The sequence below is a fragment of the Argiope bruennichi genome, chromosome X2, assembly GCF_947563725.1.
Source record: "Argiope bruennichi chromosome X2, qqArgBrue1.1, whole genome shotgun sequence".
Lineage (NCBI taxonomy): Eukaryota > Metazoa > Arthropoda > Arachnida > Araneae > Araneidae > Argiope > Argiope bruennichi.
In genome coordinates, this window is record NC_079163.1 from 126,223,235 (window position 1) to 126,241,268 (window position 18,034).

An 18,034-nucleotide genomic window follows, 5' to 3' on the forward strand; every position below is an offset into this window, starting at 1 on the left:
ATCTCAGATTTAATGGGCATTAAGTAGAAACACGCCACTGATCTTTTATGGAATCGAGTTCTCAAAATTCTCTGTACCCAAAGCCAATATCTTATCACCTAGATATCGCAAAAACTTTTAAAAAGGATAAAATAACAGTTGAGAAATGTGTCATTTGAAATTTTTTACGAGAATACAATGGAGAAGAATGCAAACTTAATATTTAACCATTTAAAGGCTTAACATCAATTAATTCGTTCCTCTTAATGTATGTTTATATGGCAATTGAAAATAATTTGATCCTTAGGCAGTTAAAAAACTGACACTTCTTATCTTTCTGTAAAGAAACTGAATCAAAATGCAGAATGAAACCATTTAAAATCTTAATACTCCCTCCCAAATAAAATAAACAACAGATTTGTAAAAAAATTGAATCATTTTACCAAAATCTCAAAATAAACATGCAATTATTGCAGCATGTCAAAAGATAATTTAAAATATAATGACATTACCGTATAATCAATAATCGATTCCCAGGTACATTTTCTACTATTGATCTATAATTTATTCCACATCTAAGAAAGCTGCTAATTCTTCTTCCATTCAGTTAAAGAAATAGTCTAATTCCTCTTACCATCTGACATCTATTTAAAAATGAAATTGTCAGGTATACTAACAAGATGGTATAATGACAAGTGAAGTGTATTGTCATTTACAATCATCTTGCTTCTTCTCAAATCCTTCTCTCAAAACTCTGCTTGGGCTGTAATGTTTTTGGATTTGATTACATTCTGAACATATTACCCAGATGGCAGGATGGCAAGTGAAGCATCGTGTTTGAGAACTTTAATAAGATTTGATCAGTCTTTGCCTGTGACGTACGATTTTAGGTTTCTCTCATATTAACTTTCTAATATTATACATGATAACAAATACCCAAAGTCAGAGTAGATTCTTGTTTATATATTATTTGTAAAATAAGATTCACTCTCAATGATTTTAATATATTTTAAAATGGGACAATGATGCAACGTATCAACTATAGCCAGAGCAATATTACAAATTTAAATAATATTCTAGGTTAAATTATCATTTTCATTTGTGCAATTGCCTTGTTTATAAAACTAGGTTCTATTTCCAATCGAGCGTTTTAGCTCACCAGCATTTTTGGTTCAATCGAGAACATTATTATCCCATATTAGCTATCAAAAAACTTTATGTCTTCTATGTAACATCAAGGCAACAAACTTTCCCGCAAAATATTTGTAACTATATGCCATGGAATTTATTTTGACAGAGTAAATAACTCTTTCAATTTCCAAGTTAATGTAATGTAGAAGTTTTGAAACGGATGCAGACCGCCGTTCAAAATGATGAATTGCGTATTCAAACAGCCCTAGAGATGCTTTAATACGGAACGTTATTATACTAAGGAAACATTTCTTACAAATCCCTTCAATCCTTTGCTCAACTGAAACATTATAATTGAGAAAAAATAAGGGCATTAAATTTTGCGCGTTTTATAATACCTCTGATTGTCCAGTTTAGTTTGATCAATATCCTGTTTTGAAACTATTTAAGGGCTATCTTGAAACGAACCTCATCATTTTGAATCAGGATCAAATATGAGGATGGTATTTGAAGCTGCATTCTCCTCTCCAAGCATCCGTATCACAATAGCGGTTTGATCCTCGACACATTTAATTTGGGCGTATATAAAACGTTGGATAAATAGCATGGAATCAGGTCTCGAATCAGCGACATGCCGCTTCTAAAGCCAAAATTCTGTCATAAGACAACAGTTGTTGATTAGCTTTGGAAATTTTTTATCAAAGCAATGATTTTTTTTTTTTTTTTTTTGAAATTTTGATGACCGATGTTTGTTAAAGATTTATTTTTAATTTGTAACAGTTTTTATAAATAATGCATACTAAATAAATAAACAACAGACAATTTTAATAAGTTAAGATATAACAATTCTAGCAATTCATTCATTTCAAAAAATAATTATAAAAATAGCAATTTTCATGAATAAATAATTGCAAAAAAAACTATATAAAGCGCTTTGAAACAACTATACAAGAATAATTCCAAATAAATAGTATAATTCATATCTAGGGTCCTCAAAACTTTTTAAAAAAGACAATTTTAGCCCTTTTTTTATTGAACACCTTGGCGCATCAGATATAAAAACTGAAATGCTTAAGACGATACAAGCAACTGACATGTTAAAGAAAAAAAATAATAATCAAGAAATAAAAAATAATAATTTTAACATTTTAGCAGCAAAACATTCAAGGAACATAAGTAAAAATTCGAATTTCTGACGAATTCAAATGAAAGACATTCGAATTAATCAAGTTCCACTGTATAGTAATATGTCAAATTGTACGACTTTAATGCTTAGGCAAAATATTTAAAGTTTGGAGAAATAAAGAAATGGCTAACCCAAGGTTTTTCCATTGGAAAGATATTTACGGGTTTTCCACGCAAAGAAAAATCAACTTAAACAAAAGACAGGAAATGCTTTTCAAGTGAATAGCGAAACACAAAATTTCGTTTGAAGATGGTTTCGAAAATTATTTAACATCAGCGGTATTTCGAATATATTTAAAAATCGTATTAGAAATGACAATATTATTTTGATCACTTTTTTGAAAAATATGTATGTGTGCTTTTTAAAAATTCTTTTTCAATGCTCAATAATACGATAAACTCTTGATTATCCATGGCGGTTAATAACAAAATATTGTTACAAAAATATGAAATACAAATTTTTAAAAACAGAAGAAGACAGAAGAAGACAAAAACCAATGAAATATTTTTGTAAAGATGTAAACCAACAATTTGAAATGCAGAAATCTACTGTTCATTAAAACATAATCCTGTGGTGATTCTCCTAAAAATTTATAATGGTGGTAATTTCTCGTAAAAAGAAGAAAAATTATATCTTTACAGTCTCCTTTTATTACTACAAAATATAGCCGAATTAGAATATTACTGATTAGCCCATCTCCATTAGTTGCAATCATTCGTTAAACCTAAGATTACGGTACGGTTTCGTCGCCAAGCTCACGAAACGTTCATCAGCCGTTAAAATGATCGCCGATTGACCACCATTTTGGATAGCTGTATAAAACGAAGTTTTTCTTGTAAAACATTTAGCTTTCGCTTTGTCAGACTGTAATTGAAATTTTGTTAATAACTAAATTATGCGAGTTTTCTTTTGAAAACATATTTCTGGTAATCGTACCGTAATTGGAATCAATTAAATATGGCAACTAATCTAAAAAATTTCTAAATTATAATTTATTCGATTCCAATCTATAAAAATTTTTGAATTAATCTTACAACTAATTTGGCATTTCTGTGAGTAAATTCACCAAAATTAATTATTTATAAAAGAATACGCCCGAAAAAGGGTGAAATGGCGAGTAGATTTTATTGGATATTAGATTATATTGATCATCGAAAGCAACTATGCCAATTAAACTGCACTTTTCACAAAGACTTTTGACTGAAAGCAGTCCTTTCGATGAATGTAAAATATATTTTCTCGAGAAAGTACATTAAAAGAAAGGAAGTGACGTATCCTTCTTTCAACAAATAAAAAATTGGCTCAATGGAACTTTCGTTTTATTTATTTCAGCTCATAATTTCACTTTCATTCTCAGATGATCAAAATGAATGGACTGCTGTTATTCCATAGATTCTGTAGAGAAAAGTTGCTTGTCATGAATTTTATGCTCTGAATGATTGTGCAATGTTTCATGTATTTGCGTATGTCATCTACAAAAGAATCTTTTTCTCCAAATTCACTTTCCTTTCAAAATCTTTTCACATTATATGAAAGGAACATTTGCGTGCGTGCAGAAAATGAAAAATTGCATCTAGTTGTAATAATATTTCAAACAATGCCCAGTAACGATTTGATTCTATATTCTCAAAATTACATGCTGGCAAAACATCAGACATTCATTCCGTCATTTTCATATATGAAACGTAATTGCGCCATAAATACCATTGACGGCTAGACCTGTCAATAAAAAAAAAATATTATGTCAAAAATATTTTTTTAGCTGTCACACCCATTAGAATATTGCTCTATCAATATTTCAGAAGAAAAGTAATTTTAACCCAGAAGATAAAAATATGACATTAATAATTCTACCCACATTTTAACTCTACCCGTAAATGAGTTAAGGTACGATTGTCCTTTCTAGAGCGTTTAAAGAAATTTTATATGGCTTTAGAGAAGAGAAATACTAAAACATATCAGCTAGTATAAATGCTCTTTCCTATCTAAGTGCATTTTAGAATTTACAATATGGGCCATTGAAATCATGCTGCGGACGATGATGGCAACAAGAGGAAAGCATTTATGAGCTACTCTGTTTCTTGAGTATTCACATTACATTATATTAACGTGAGAGCACTTTAGTCTTGATGAAGTTTCACGTGCATAATCATACTCTGTAAATATCTGTATACCTTAACTGATATGTAAACCTACAATTCTCCGATCAACAAAACAAGAACCCTTTTGTTGCTCACTTTTCAAAAAAATGGGGGAGGGGGGCATAAAGGAGACACTTTAATTATTTAGGATGGACAGGAATTTCATTTCACTGGAAATATATCACGCTCTTTAAATATCTATATATCTTTACCGAAATTGAAATGCAAACCTGGTATTCTTCTGTGAAGGAGATAAAATTGCTTCTTAAGAAAAATTCTAAGCTGAATTTAAATTAATAATAATTTCCAATGTCAATTAATCTAACTCGGTACATCTCCACGTATATTGACTGAAATTGGCATGCATTCTTCTATCAAAAATATGAGATTGCAATCTCTGCTTATTTCTTTCTTCCGAAAACTTCAGAGGAAACGCAGCCAGGATTTGTATTAGCTCTAATAATTTCAGCTATTAGCAAATCGTACTCTGTCTACATTTATGCATCTTAACTGAAACTAGTATGCCAACCTGACATTCTTCAACCTAAAAGACGATCGTTGTCGTTTCTCAAGGGAAAAAATGAGAAAACTTCAAACCATGATTTATACATTAACAGTAACAATTTTTATTGTAAATAAATAACACCCTCTACATCGCTGTATATCTTTATTGAAATTTATATTAAGCCTAATATTCTCCGGTCAAAAAGATGAGATTACCATTATTGCCTCTCCCCCCATCCCTCCAAAAAATGGAAAAGAATACCAACCAGGATTTATAATAACTATAGCAATTTCCACTATCAACAAATTACTCCCTATAAATCTTTATACTTACGTTGAACAAAAATGACATACAAACCAAATATTTTCTGGTCACGAAGATGAGATTACAATCGTTGCATGCATTCCGAAAAGGAAAATAAAAATGACAACCAAGCTTTATATGAACGAAAACAATTTCTACTATCAATAAAAATCTATTTTTATTTGGAATCTGTTAAAAACCTTAGTTTTTAAAACAATAAATACTCACATATTCTGCAATTGGAAATGCCAATGAACGTTTCTATCTTAAAAATAGAGCAGACGATAGTAAAAATAGAAAAATTTCGAAATTTCTGCACGGTCTTTAGAAGAAAGAAATTAATTTCTCGAATTAAAGCTTGTCAAGATTTGGAAGAAAGAACACAGAAATAAAAGAATGTTTCGATTGAGAGCAGTTTCCAAGACGAAGAACAAATTAATCGTTCCGAAGTAATTGCTATAAAAAGAAATCTCAAACATGCTTAGTAGAATAGCGAAATGAGGTTTGAAGAACAAGTTGAAAAAGAAAATCCAAAACAAATCATCTCCGGACGTGTTTAAAGGTCGCAGCCTTGAAAACTCTGAAGACAATTCCTTCCTTTTGGGGTCATCGCTGCTCAACGAAGCGTAAGTCACTGTTCGAATGACAAGGCATTGGCAGACAGTAAGCTTTTCGACATCTTCACCTTCCGATGCTATCGAAAAAAGTCTTTTGTCGATGTGTGGTAATGCAGACGGAGTAGCAATGTCCTTTGTACTAGGGTGAAAGTATTTCGCTACAAGAATTTTCAAGTAGAGATGAGAAAGACAAGAAGGAAATGAAAAGGACAGCTTACAAGTATCCTTGTAAGTGGTGAATTCCAGAAATATCTAGGATTCTGTTTTTGCTTTATTAAAGTTAACCTTAGAAAGAAAAGTTCGCCTGCAAATGAAATTTGATTTTACTGTAAAAGAATTATAAATTTTTAGACTAATATTATTGAAATACAAGAATTTTCAAACTGGTATGAGAAATACTTAAAGGAAATGAGAAAGAAGGCTTACAAATCTCATTGTGAACGGCGAATTCCAGAGATGTTTTGAATTTTCACAGGTTCTGTTTTTGTTTCAATAAGCCTTAAAAAGAACTTAAGCAAGAAAAGTCCAATAAAATCTGATTTTACTTGGGGAAAATTATGCATTCTCAGATTGCTATTTCTGAAATACAAGAACTTTTAAGCAGGAATGAAAAATGCATTGAAAGAATTCAAAAATAACGTTTACAAGTATTTTGTAAATGCCGAATTCCAGAAATGTTTTATGCTTATTTCTTTGACTAATCATGATTTTTTTTTTTTTTTAACTAATGTTAAGTGAGGAAGAATAGTCGGATGTAAATCAAAACTGCTTTAATGTCTAGTGAACTAGATCGATATTATAAGAATTATTTCTAATTTTATGAAAGAAATAAAACGATAAGAATAATTTTTAAGCATAATATTGCTCAAGAATTTTTTTTTAAATTTAACCTTTCTTTTTAAATAGAATCACGTCATATTTTTTTAAAGTTTTCTTTTTGAAACTCGTTTTATTAATAGAATGAATCTTTAGTTCAGGAAAATAATTAATCTTTTTACTAAAATGTTTATGCAGAAAACATGTTATATTTACTGTAATTCAACAAAATATCTCACTTGAAATTAATGAAATGTGGTTTTTGTCCCTAATACAAATAAAAGAAGGTAATTTTGTAATTTTTTAAGCATTATTCGAAACTGAACCTTTAGCAACTTCTATTCTTCTAATTGAAAGATTAATTTTAACACTGGAACCATATATTTTGAGAATAATTATTATGCAGTGAGTTATTAGAAATGTATTTCAACTAATACAATGGAAATTAATGTCTTTAAGAAATGATGGTTTCTGATTTTTCACCTCGTATTGTTTACATATATATCCCAATAAGAATTCGACTTATCTAAAAGTTCGATTAAAGAAGAAATGAATCTATAAAGTAAATCCATAGAGAGCACAACAAATTTTAAACCAAGAAGTAATAAAAATTTGTTTTTAATACTTAAGAATTTTAATAATTGATGTATAATTAAAAAATAAACAGCTAAGTAATTTAATATAAAATATAATAATAATATTTTAAAGAATTTTAAAACTAATAATTTAAAAAACTAGTGACTTTAATAAAAAAAATCAGTATACTACACTTTGAATGCAATAATTGTTAAACAACACTCCAAAATAAACAAAACGGCAATCAACATTTCAAGAGTTCTTTTTTTAAAGAAAATGTGAATATTAATTTTTTTTTATTGAAGGCATTGTACAACAATCAAATGATGGAATGAATTAAGAGACTTTGAATTATACATTTGCGATAGCTGAGGAGTGCAAAATAAGAGCACACTTAACAAACAAATACAATACAAAAACATTTTTTTTTTTTGCAATTTTGATTTTAAATTAACCAAAAAAATTCGAATTATACCAGTTATTTTAATATTATGTTAGTAAGAAATTCAAAGTATCGCAGAAAAATTTGAATTAAAAAGAATGAGTTATCCAAGCTACAAAATGAATAGAAATATTCATTTTATAACTTCGGCTTGTTTGAAATAAAACTTTATTTTATTCGCAGTTTTTTTTATTGTTATTTTTATTCATGTTAAAAGCAGTACAGATGTAGCTGCTATCTTCACCAGATGAAACGGAACAACTCTCGAGCGCACACCTACCCAGAATACACTCAACCTTCCTCGTTCAATTTCATTATTTATGCGCTATTTTGTGAAGTTATGATAGCGCTTTCACTATTGTTTTTAAGAGCCTGAAAAGATACCTTTGATGAATGTGTAACACTTTCCTATTCAAACTGATAGAGTAAAGTGAGAAACCTAAATACATGACTCTTATTAGGTTTATTCTCGAAACCGGTTTTGAAACGAATCCCATGATGGATTTAAGCAGGTTAACATAGCGATAATTAAGCTGCTCCATTTTTCTTGTGTAAATTGTAGCGAGTATCGATAAGATAGATTGATTAGGAAAATTAGCATTTAACACCGACGCTCTCAATAAGTAGTAGTGTTGGCCCAAGAAATGTTAGAGAGAAAAACATTTTGAAACATTTTTTTTCTGTCAGTTTAGATTTGAAGTGTAATCACAATCAATGTAAATCGTTAAATTAATTCTGCTTTATGATGTAAATAAGGGAATGAATTTAGATGAATGTGTGATAAAAAAAGGAATAACTATTTTTTATTGGAAGACTCTTGATTACTTTGCATGCCGATGGACAAGTTTATGTTCACAGGGAACTCATTATTTTAAATCCGATTTAGAGATATAAAATTCCTTTATCTGATTCCATTGAAAGGAATCTAAATTTTTAAAAAAAATATGTAATGGTTCTAAAGTAAGATTTTAATATTGTGCATAGATGTAAAAAAACTATTAGGGAAATTTAAACAAAAATCGCAAACATTTGAAACAGTGATGTAGATGTTCTGATTAAATTGGAATTTTAATCATATTCATATAACAGTTTAATTTTTATCGACTGTTTAAGAATTTTTTTTTCTTTTGATAGCTCAAGCGGCTTGAATTTCTATGTTTTCTGGTTTTGATGCTTTTCTGGTCTTGTTTTTATTTCGAAATTTGTTTTTATTTTCTTGTTAAAGAACTTTTTAAAAAACCTTTTAGTTACTAACAGCAACGTGCTTTAAAAATAATTTTCATTCTTATTATTTTCTACTTTTTAATCTTTAATATACTTCATGATTTATTTTTATAATTATTTAGGGATATTATAATCTGCTTTTTCCAAATTCATTATTAGATAGCACTCCATAAAGCAAATTAGTAATAAATAAAATTAAGAGAATAATTGATATTTTGTGCCGAAAGTATTAAACGGTGTATTTTCATCGAAAACATGCAAAGGTACAAAATTTCAGAACTCTAGTACATAAGAAAATGAATAAAAAAACTGATTACAAAACTCCATCTTTGTAAACATGAAATAATTTCTACTGCCAAGTTTGTTTGCTTTTTATTTCACATAAGTTATGAGCATTTTAGAATTTCAGAGCCATTAGTGTAATACTTCGAATTTAGACTTTAAAATTGTATACGAAAATGCCACAATTCAATTTAAAAAAACACCTTTTTACTGAAAAACATTTAATGCCATTTTTTAAAAAAATGTGTGTATTTGAAAGTACAGTAAAGTCCAGTTATCGAAATCCTCATTTAACTGGCATTAGTTCTGAATTATTTAGAATATAAAAAAATGTAACCTATAGTTTTCACAACTGTTAAAAAGTTTCAATATTTGGATATGGGTGTTTGTTTTTTTAATATGTAGGCCACAGGAATCAGGCTTACACGTGCCACTCAAGCAGATACTCCTTTAAAATTGATGGAGACTCCAAACCGATTAGGCTGATGTGATAATGAATGTCATTGTTAATCACTTGTGCATGTTTTAATCTGCAAATAACATTTTTTTTGTTCTGTATAATAATCAATTATAATATAATATAATTTTCTATTAAAATGGGAAGCGATGTATTAATGGAAGAGCTAAGAGAATAGAAAAGTAAGGCTAAAATGATAACATTACTTGTGAGGATTGATTAAATGCTATAGAAGTGGCCTAAAAATAAATTAAAGATTAAATCTCAAGTACGAAGTTGATGTTTTTCATGAGATGCCATGATTTAGCATTGAAGACACTTTCATTTGTTAGGAAGCAATTTACTATCATTAATTTTTAAAAAAATGCTTTTCTTAAGATTCATTTTAATCCTGTTTTACTCTTTTTATTAAGATAAGTCTTGATTATTTTATTGGCTATATAAATCATATTTTTATCTTAAAATGCAGCATATTCTGAAAAATATTTATTGCATGATACAGACTGTGTGATGATGACAACGTTCCCAATATCTGACATTCTCAATGAGAATTTGAGACTATTCTATTGAATCGGATTGAAAAATGTGTCCCAGTGCTGCGTTATACGTAAAAAATTACGAAGAAAAATTAGATATGTTTCTCAACTCCTCATTACACTATTTAGCTGACTTAAGCTCCTTGCATAATTTTTTAATAAAGAATATTTATTATTAATAACGAAATTCATATTTGATCTTTTTGATAATCAAACCTATGCACTATTAAATTTGTCGCAGTAAAATGTTTGTTGCAATCAAATGCTTTTTTTTTTTTGGGAATCTTTTCTTTAAATAAAAGACCTCTATTTTTGTGATTTGCAAATATTTTTAACATTGTGAAAGTTATTAAACATTTCTTACTGGAAATAATCAAAGTGCGAAACTTTGCAATTTGTGATTAACAAGATTTCATAGTTTCTTAATAAATTCAGAAAAATCTGGTAAAATTTTTTTATCAAGTATCATAAACCATAATTAATCACAGTTTTAGACTTTAAAATATAAATTCTGTAAAAAAATTTTCATTGACAAAATTTTATCTTGTCTAATTTGTCACAGCAAAAAACATATTCGACACCTGACTACAGTGAGGATTGTCGTTTTCTCTCTCGTTTTTGGCTAGTTTGGCACATTTCAGAACTACTGAAAATTGGATTTTTGGCTCTATGCTATAACTACAAACAAGCGAATTTTCTCTATTTTTTAGATACAAATACTTCCAGAAAAAATTAATCCTAGAAATATATAAATTTCCAACTCAATTTAAAGATTAGGATAAAAAAAATAAATGCAGAGATAAAATTAAAAATATTTGTTCTTATTCAAAAGTGATAGTATTCTATTGATCTATTTTTCCACAAGACAATAGAATTAATTTTTCTTTTCTATAAAAATGGGCAATGTTAAGTACTTCTATGTTGTATATATTTTTAGAACCGATCCAATACAGTTCATGAAGTTTGAAAATGGAATTTATGATTTAATGTATTAGTTAATCTATTATTTCTTCTATGTAATTTAATTTTCTATGATTTTCTAATTTATTTATGCTTATATGCTGCAAAGTTTCTTTTAATCCGTTAAAAGTTTTTAAACTGATTGAACATCAAAAAAATTAAGTAAATAAATCCAAAATTAATAAGTTCTTTTCTTTTATTTCTTTTACAAAATTATTCGGTATAGAATTGCTTGCTGTCATATTCACTTGTGTATTTTTAAGTTAGCGATTTTTTCCCCTGCAACAGGTAAAAAAAACATTTGAGCTAACAATTTTTTTTTCTCGAAACTGGCGAACAAAAGAAATCCACTTTATCTTTCCAATTTGACAATGCCTTTTTGTATTGAAAGGGAACTATTTTATCAAAAATTGATATTTGATCCGAAACAAAACAATACTCGTATTTTTACCTTACTTCTTATTCAATATTTTTAGCTTAGATTTCATTGAAATCTATAGGAAAGGAGAAGGACCATTCTGATAACATAAATTTTCTATTGAATAGATGGCCTTCGATTCCAATATAAAGTTACGGTGAGTTTAAAATGAAAATAAAACAATAAGTACTGAATAAATTCCTTTGGAATGCGCAATAATCTAACTTGTTTATTTATTCAAGAGTTGATATAATTATCTAATGTTACGCTTGATGTATATATTTTCATTTCTAACTTTAATGCATGCTTGCTTAAACTTGAATAAGTTAAATTTTAACTAGTTGAGTGGAAGTTAAAGATGGTATGGAGGCATGTAGTACTCATCTCGATACTTTTTCTGTGAAAACATAGTTTTTTATTATTAACACTTTTTAACGAATTGTCAGGAAATCTTCTTTTAAACATTTTTTATAGTGCAGTATTTGTAAGAAAATTTGAAGAACTTATCCTATAACGAAGGTCACAGTTATGCGTATCAGACGATTGATCCATTGAGGTTAACGGGGTGTAAGTGTCATAAAGTAGTAAGAGTACACAAATATTTATTATTAGCACTTAATGGAATACCAACACGCTCGTAAATAAACGCCTTTTTTAAAAATATATATATTTTATGTGAGCTATTATTATGGAAAAAGTCTTTTCCTTTATCGTCAGCAATTTTATTTTAATTAATATGAGAGTATAAGTTACACCAAACGATATTTAAACTTTGCGATTTCTCTAAAATTAGTCCTATCAAACAATTAAAAAAATCTCAAAATTCTAATTATAATGTTAATTAAAGAATTATTAATCATTTTATAGAATTATACAGATTTAATCAAAGACCGAGTGGCAACTCAGAAACAAATAAATAAGATGATTTAGCATATCTATAGAATTTTCATCCAATAGAAACGATAACACCGAAAAAAAAATAATCTTTTTATATATGGAAATGTAGTTTTTAATGAATAAAAATTAACTATTTAATGAATCGCCATGAAACCTTCACAAAACTCTTCCTTATACTTAATATTATTTCTTAGAAAAATTTAAAGAAATTATCTGAAATAGTTCGGAAATCTGATGCATTCAAATTATTTATGATTTTCACTTTTATTTACATAGATTATTTTCTCCATATCTCTCGATGAAATCGACTCGCAGAAGGCAGAAGTTACATAAAAGAAAAGTAGGACGATCCCAAATGAATTCGGCCTGAAGGTGCAAGAAATGACAAGCATTGAGTAATCTAATGATCTTGAATCTAAGGCGGGGATCTAAGGAATGGTCGCATGCTGAGCTTTGTGCCTGGTTTTATAACTTACTCGAACACACGAGAAACTTATGGAAATATTGAAATTATCCAATATTCGGGGCTCTTGTGAACCTGTAATTAATGAATACGTGAATTTCATAAACGAACAGTTTCTTCGAAAGAAATATCGTTAATTATATATAAAGTGAAGTGTTGCTAATTCGAAACTAAAAGGTCACAATAAAAATTCGATTTTTCCAAAACTTTGAATTAAGAAAGGCTGGTCCTAAAAGGAGTGCCGCATGGACAAACGATAATTTTGAACTAAAAAGGGCATTAGATGCTTATTTTTAATATTTAACATTTTGACAATTAAAATATTACAAATAATAAATAATTTTAATAAATAAAAGATAGGGGTTATTGAGGCAAGTGGGGTAGCAGGATAAGACGATTTAATTGAGCTGTTGATTCACTTGTAGCTGCAATAGAGCTGATAATTTTGATATTAGAGTAAAAAGGCGGAGAAAATGCATTTGTGTAAGTAACAGTAATTTTGATTAAATTTTTTTTACTTTTCCAAAGGATTTCCAAAGAAGTGATCTGATTTCTCTTAAATAGTTTGTTTGTGTGGGGGGGATCTGGTGCTGAAGGAAATTAACATACTTATAACGTAGTCCTTAGCAACAGGTTTAAATATTTTATAAACATATTTAATAAAAAAATACCCATCTACGAGCATTAATTGCCAGCAATCAACCGATGAGGAAAATAGAGTTTCCTCACACACATCCCTTTCCCTGTGGGCGTGATGAGGTAGGAAATCATCTTAATCCTCTCTTGCTAAATCTTCGCTATTTTTTTATTTTTTATTTTTTATTTTTTATTTATTTTTTTTTTTTTTTTTTTTACGCTTCGGCGACGGTTAGGATGTAAAGAAGAAAGATGATTAAAGAGGTTGGAAGCCGGAATTGATGAAAATACAATTGATTCTGTTATTAAGGAAAAAATAAGATTTTAAAAGAAGCAGTTGATCCCTTTTAAGTTCCAGAATCCCCACTTGGAAGAACAATAAAATTTATTAGGGTATAATCAGAAGAAAACTGAAGAAAATTGAAATGTGGGAGCAAGATGAAATTTTGCTTTTCAGTTGAAACTACTTTTTAATTATTTAAAAATATATAATATGTTTATTTGTACATCATTATAAACATTATTAATTAACAATGAAACATAATTTGCAAACTTTCCATGAATAGTTGTTGATTCTATAAATTCCAAAGTACTAGAAATCTCCACTTATCCTTAATAATTATAATTTTAAAAAAACTTAATAATTTTAAAACTAATAATCTGAAAAAATAAATTATTGTGTAGCAATATACCTTATACAATACTTTGAATCCAAAAATAATGCAATACTTATTGCAATAATGTTTTTAAATTAAATATTAGAATTCACATCTAACGCGTTCAGCGATTTAAAAAAATTAATATTTTTTTAATTCTTTGCCACGTAAAATAAAACAGATAGATAAGCACAAGATACAGATACATTTAATTTAAAAAAATGCATAAAATATTTTTTTTTATTTCGAACGAATCAAAAATAAATTCGAATTCCTGAAAATATTTTAATATTATTTTGAAAGCAAATAAACGAACTCGATAAAAACTGGAGTTTTCAATGATTTGAATTAAAAACGTCCTAATAAAACACAACTCACTATATCATTAAAGAGCTAATATTAACTTTCTTTTCTTTTGAAAATTAAATTTCGGTGCGGCGTTTCGTCCTAAACTGACAATTAAAGTCACTGCTGAGGGAAAGAATTTTTTAAAAAAGCCCTCATTTCCCTTTTCAGAATTTGTTTAAAACTCGTTCGAGAATTTCTTATTTACAATAGAAATATTTGGTGGAGAAAGAAATATCATTGCTATACATATTTCTGAAATTTTCTTTTAAAATAGTTTCCAATATGCTATATCTGCTCCTTTCTTTATTCTTGCTTAAAGAAAATCATCTTCAGTGGTATTTTGTGCATTCAATCATTGTATTTTTTCCGCATTTCTCAGACTGTAAAATCTGAGCACTTTTGATTATATTATGTTTTTGATTTTAATTTCTTTTCTCTTTATTAATTTTTTATATTTAGATTTGCTCTTCATACTTGTTCCGGTAACAAAATGTGTGCATTTTATTTTTATCGTACTTCTTCTCATTGCTCTATGCATAATTCCATTTTCTTAATGTGTCCTTATGCTTGTAATCAACTTTTGCATTCCAAAATACACCTTCTACTTTCTCGCTTGCGAAATACACACGAAAACATATTATAAGTTTCAAAAACTTTGACTTCTGGTTTTAATGAATCGCCACGTTCTCCCTGAGTCCAAAGAAGAATGTGTGTGTGTGTGTGTGTGTGTGTGTGTGTGTGTGTGTGTGTGTGTGTGTGTGTGTGTGTGTGTGTGTGTGTGTGTGTGTGTGTGTGTGTGAGTGCGTGAGTGAGCCCAATAATTCTGGAATACAACAATCTAAGCGGTAAAATTTTGATATGTAATTTTAACACCAAACTTGTAAATTTCAATAACATTTGGGACGAAATCCGTAAATAGGAAATCTTCCTATCATCCTGTCTACGTGCATGTGATCAAGGTAACTGAAAAATGCGGCATATCGACTAGATGAAATATGATAAATACATGTTTTTATATTAAATTTGTAAATCTGTGTCGAATTTTGGAACAAGAAGCGTCGTTTTTCTGGTCTGTTTTTTTTCATGTATATGTGCTTACGATAATTCAGATAAGGAACAATTTTTAAAAATAAATTTTGGTATGTTGTCTTGATCTCAAAAATGCATCAAATTTAGATATGCAAATGTAGATATGCATCAAATTTTAGATGCAATGGATCAAAAAGAAAAATTTTAAAATTTATTTGTTTTGGCTCAAAAAAATGCTGATCTGCATCAAATTTTGGAAACCATAGATAAAAAAGAAAGCAGTTTTTTACTGTATTCCATTTCATTCAATTGCTGCCAGTTTTCTTCTTAAACGTAACAGTAAATGCTTTTTATTGTTTAAACATGCGAGAAAGTCGAAAAGTGAGAACTCCCGATGGTTTAAAAAATTAATATTTTTTTAACTTCAACTTTTATATATATATTATAAAAATAGTGATACGATAGAAAAAAATCGACATATAAATGAAACAAAATATATTTAGGCGCACGTTTCCATATATGAATAAAATATTTTTATCATTCCTATTTTAGCAACTGGTCTTTACAAAAAAATATAATGCGAGATAAAATTCATTTTTGAGAACCAGTTACTGTATAACAAGTTAAAGATAGTAACTATACTTTTTGAAAGAATTATCTGGAAATATATAAAGGAATCACTATATGTTACAACCTATGGTTATTTTTTTTTTAATTTAAGTACTCTTAACAGATCAATGTCTTGTAAATGAATTGCATTTTGATTTATGAATTTTATGCATTTTGATTACAAAACTACAACTTCCTTTTGTATTACGGAAGATATTTTGAATGTCAACTATAGGTTAAGAATATCGAAAAAGTTAAGGAATTTTAAAACTACATAGAGCCTCCTTTTAACATTCCATTTGAGAAAAACTAGACTTGAGAAAACGTAGCCACTGTCTACCAAATGTTGCGAAATTCTTTTAAAAGAACCTCCTTATTCTCCTCCTTCTTAAAACTTCATCCTTATTCTGTTCAACAGTGTTATTTATTTCTTCCTGGCAAATCAATCTTTGAAAATCCTATGTAAATAAAGAAAGTATAATGAGCTTTTTAATGAATTAAAAATATGTGCAAATGTTGTCTTAGAAATCTTTAACCTATTTTGAATTACTTATTGTACTTAGGAAAATGTATTATTTTGTAAACTAAAAAAAAAAAAAATCCTTCAAATAAAAATTCAAAACAATTAAAAGACGTGATTCTAATTAAATTTCTGAGAATGCGTGAGAAAATCCAGTTTTAGTTTAGCATCGTTAGAATCTGATATGTTTCTATGTTCGCAAAAAGGAAATGCTTGCGTGATACAGCGGTGCGTGGAATTAATATAAGTTTACATTCGTTTTCTCAACACACCTCCTGACGAGATCAGATTGCTAAAAGGAAATGAACATGGACTGACATAAATCTCTATAAAGATAAGCTATTCAAAGGAACGTGAAAAAAATTCAACCGAATATTCAAGCACCAATGAATTGTGAGACATCTTAATATTCAGTTGTGCAAACTATTTGAGCTGTACATGGATTCATTTCACCATAAATGTCACATCCTAGACGAAATAACAAACAGAATTAACGCGGGATAACACCCCATTTAATTTCATGGAGAGTTTTGATATGTTATTGCATTTTTTGTAAAAGACTCTTTGTTTTGTATTTTCAACATTTGGACTCATCCAATTTTATATGTTAGCATTATATGGTATCAGCTGCCTTCAGCTACAGTAGAGGTATTTCGTGCATTGTTTTCTGTTCGCAAACCGACCGCCTGACCTGTATTACTCGGCCTTAAGAGAGTATTCAAATCCCCAGGACGAGCAATGCGTTTTTTTACTACGAATGTTTATCGGTGCGTAACATTCTCTGCAAGAACCGGTTTGCGAAGATTTATTTAGAGGACCGTTACCTCTTTTTTTAAAGGAAGGAAAAGAAAGAAAGAAATGAAATTAGTATTATTCTAGGTCAGTAATGTCTTCTACGTACGGATGCTTCGAATGTTGTGAACATCGATTCGAAGATGTATATTTATATAAAGGAAGTAAATATCTTCTTTAAATGCTTTCGTTCGCTAAAACTTATGATGAATCAACGTACTGAAAAAGGAATTGCTCAATAAAATATGTCACATGATTTATAGTTCTGACATCCGGCAGTGCTACAGAAAAATTGGATCAAATAAGTTGCAGATTGTTCTCGAAGTTTCGTCGATATCATCAAGCTACCATAATAGATGGAGAAAGTGATGTAACTGCAATCATTAACTTCCTAGTTATCGTTATGGAATGGGAATTCGAGGTTTTTAACAGGAAAAAAAAGAAGTTTACTTGAAGATCGTGATAAAACATCCATTCTTCTTTTATATAGGACTGAAGGAATAATCTGAAA

General features: G+C 28.6%; 1 protein-coding gene across 4 annotated transcripts in view; it reads right to left on the reverse strand.

The window, feature by feature from the left end:
• Positions 1-18,034, reverse strand: part of LOC129960041 (chitin synthase chs-2-like) — an 81,814-nt gene that overhangs the window by 50,194 nt on the left and 13,586 nt on the right. Inside the window, exon 1 of one of the 4 annotated variants that reach the window (XM_056073055.1) lies at positions 492-623. The exons of 2 other annotated variants lie outside the window; for them this stretch is intronic. The gene's annotated coding sequence lies outside the window, so the exon portion shown is untranslated. Of the gene's footprint in view, positions 1-491; positions 624-18,034 lie in introns of those variants that run through there. One more of the 4 variants, XM_056073058.1, reaches the window with a different exon arrangement.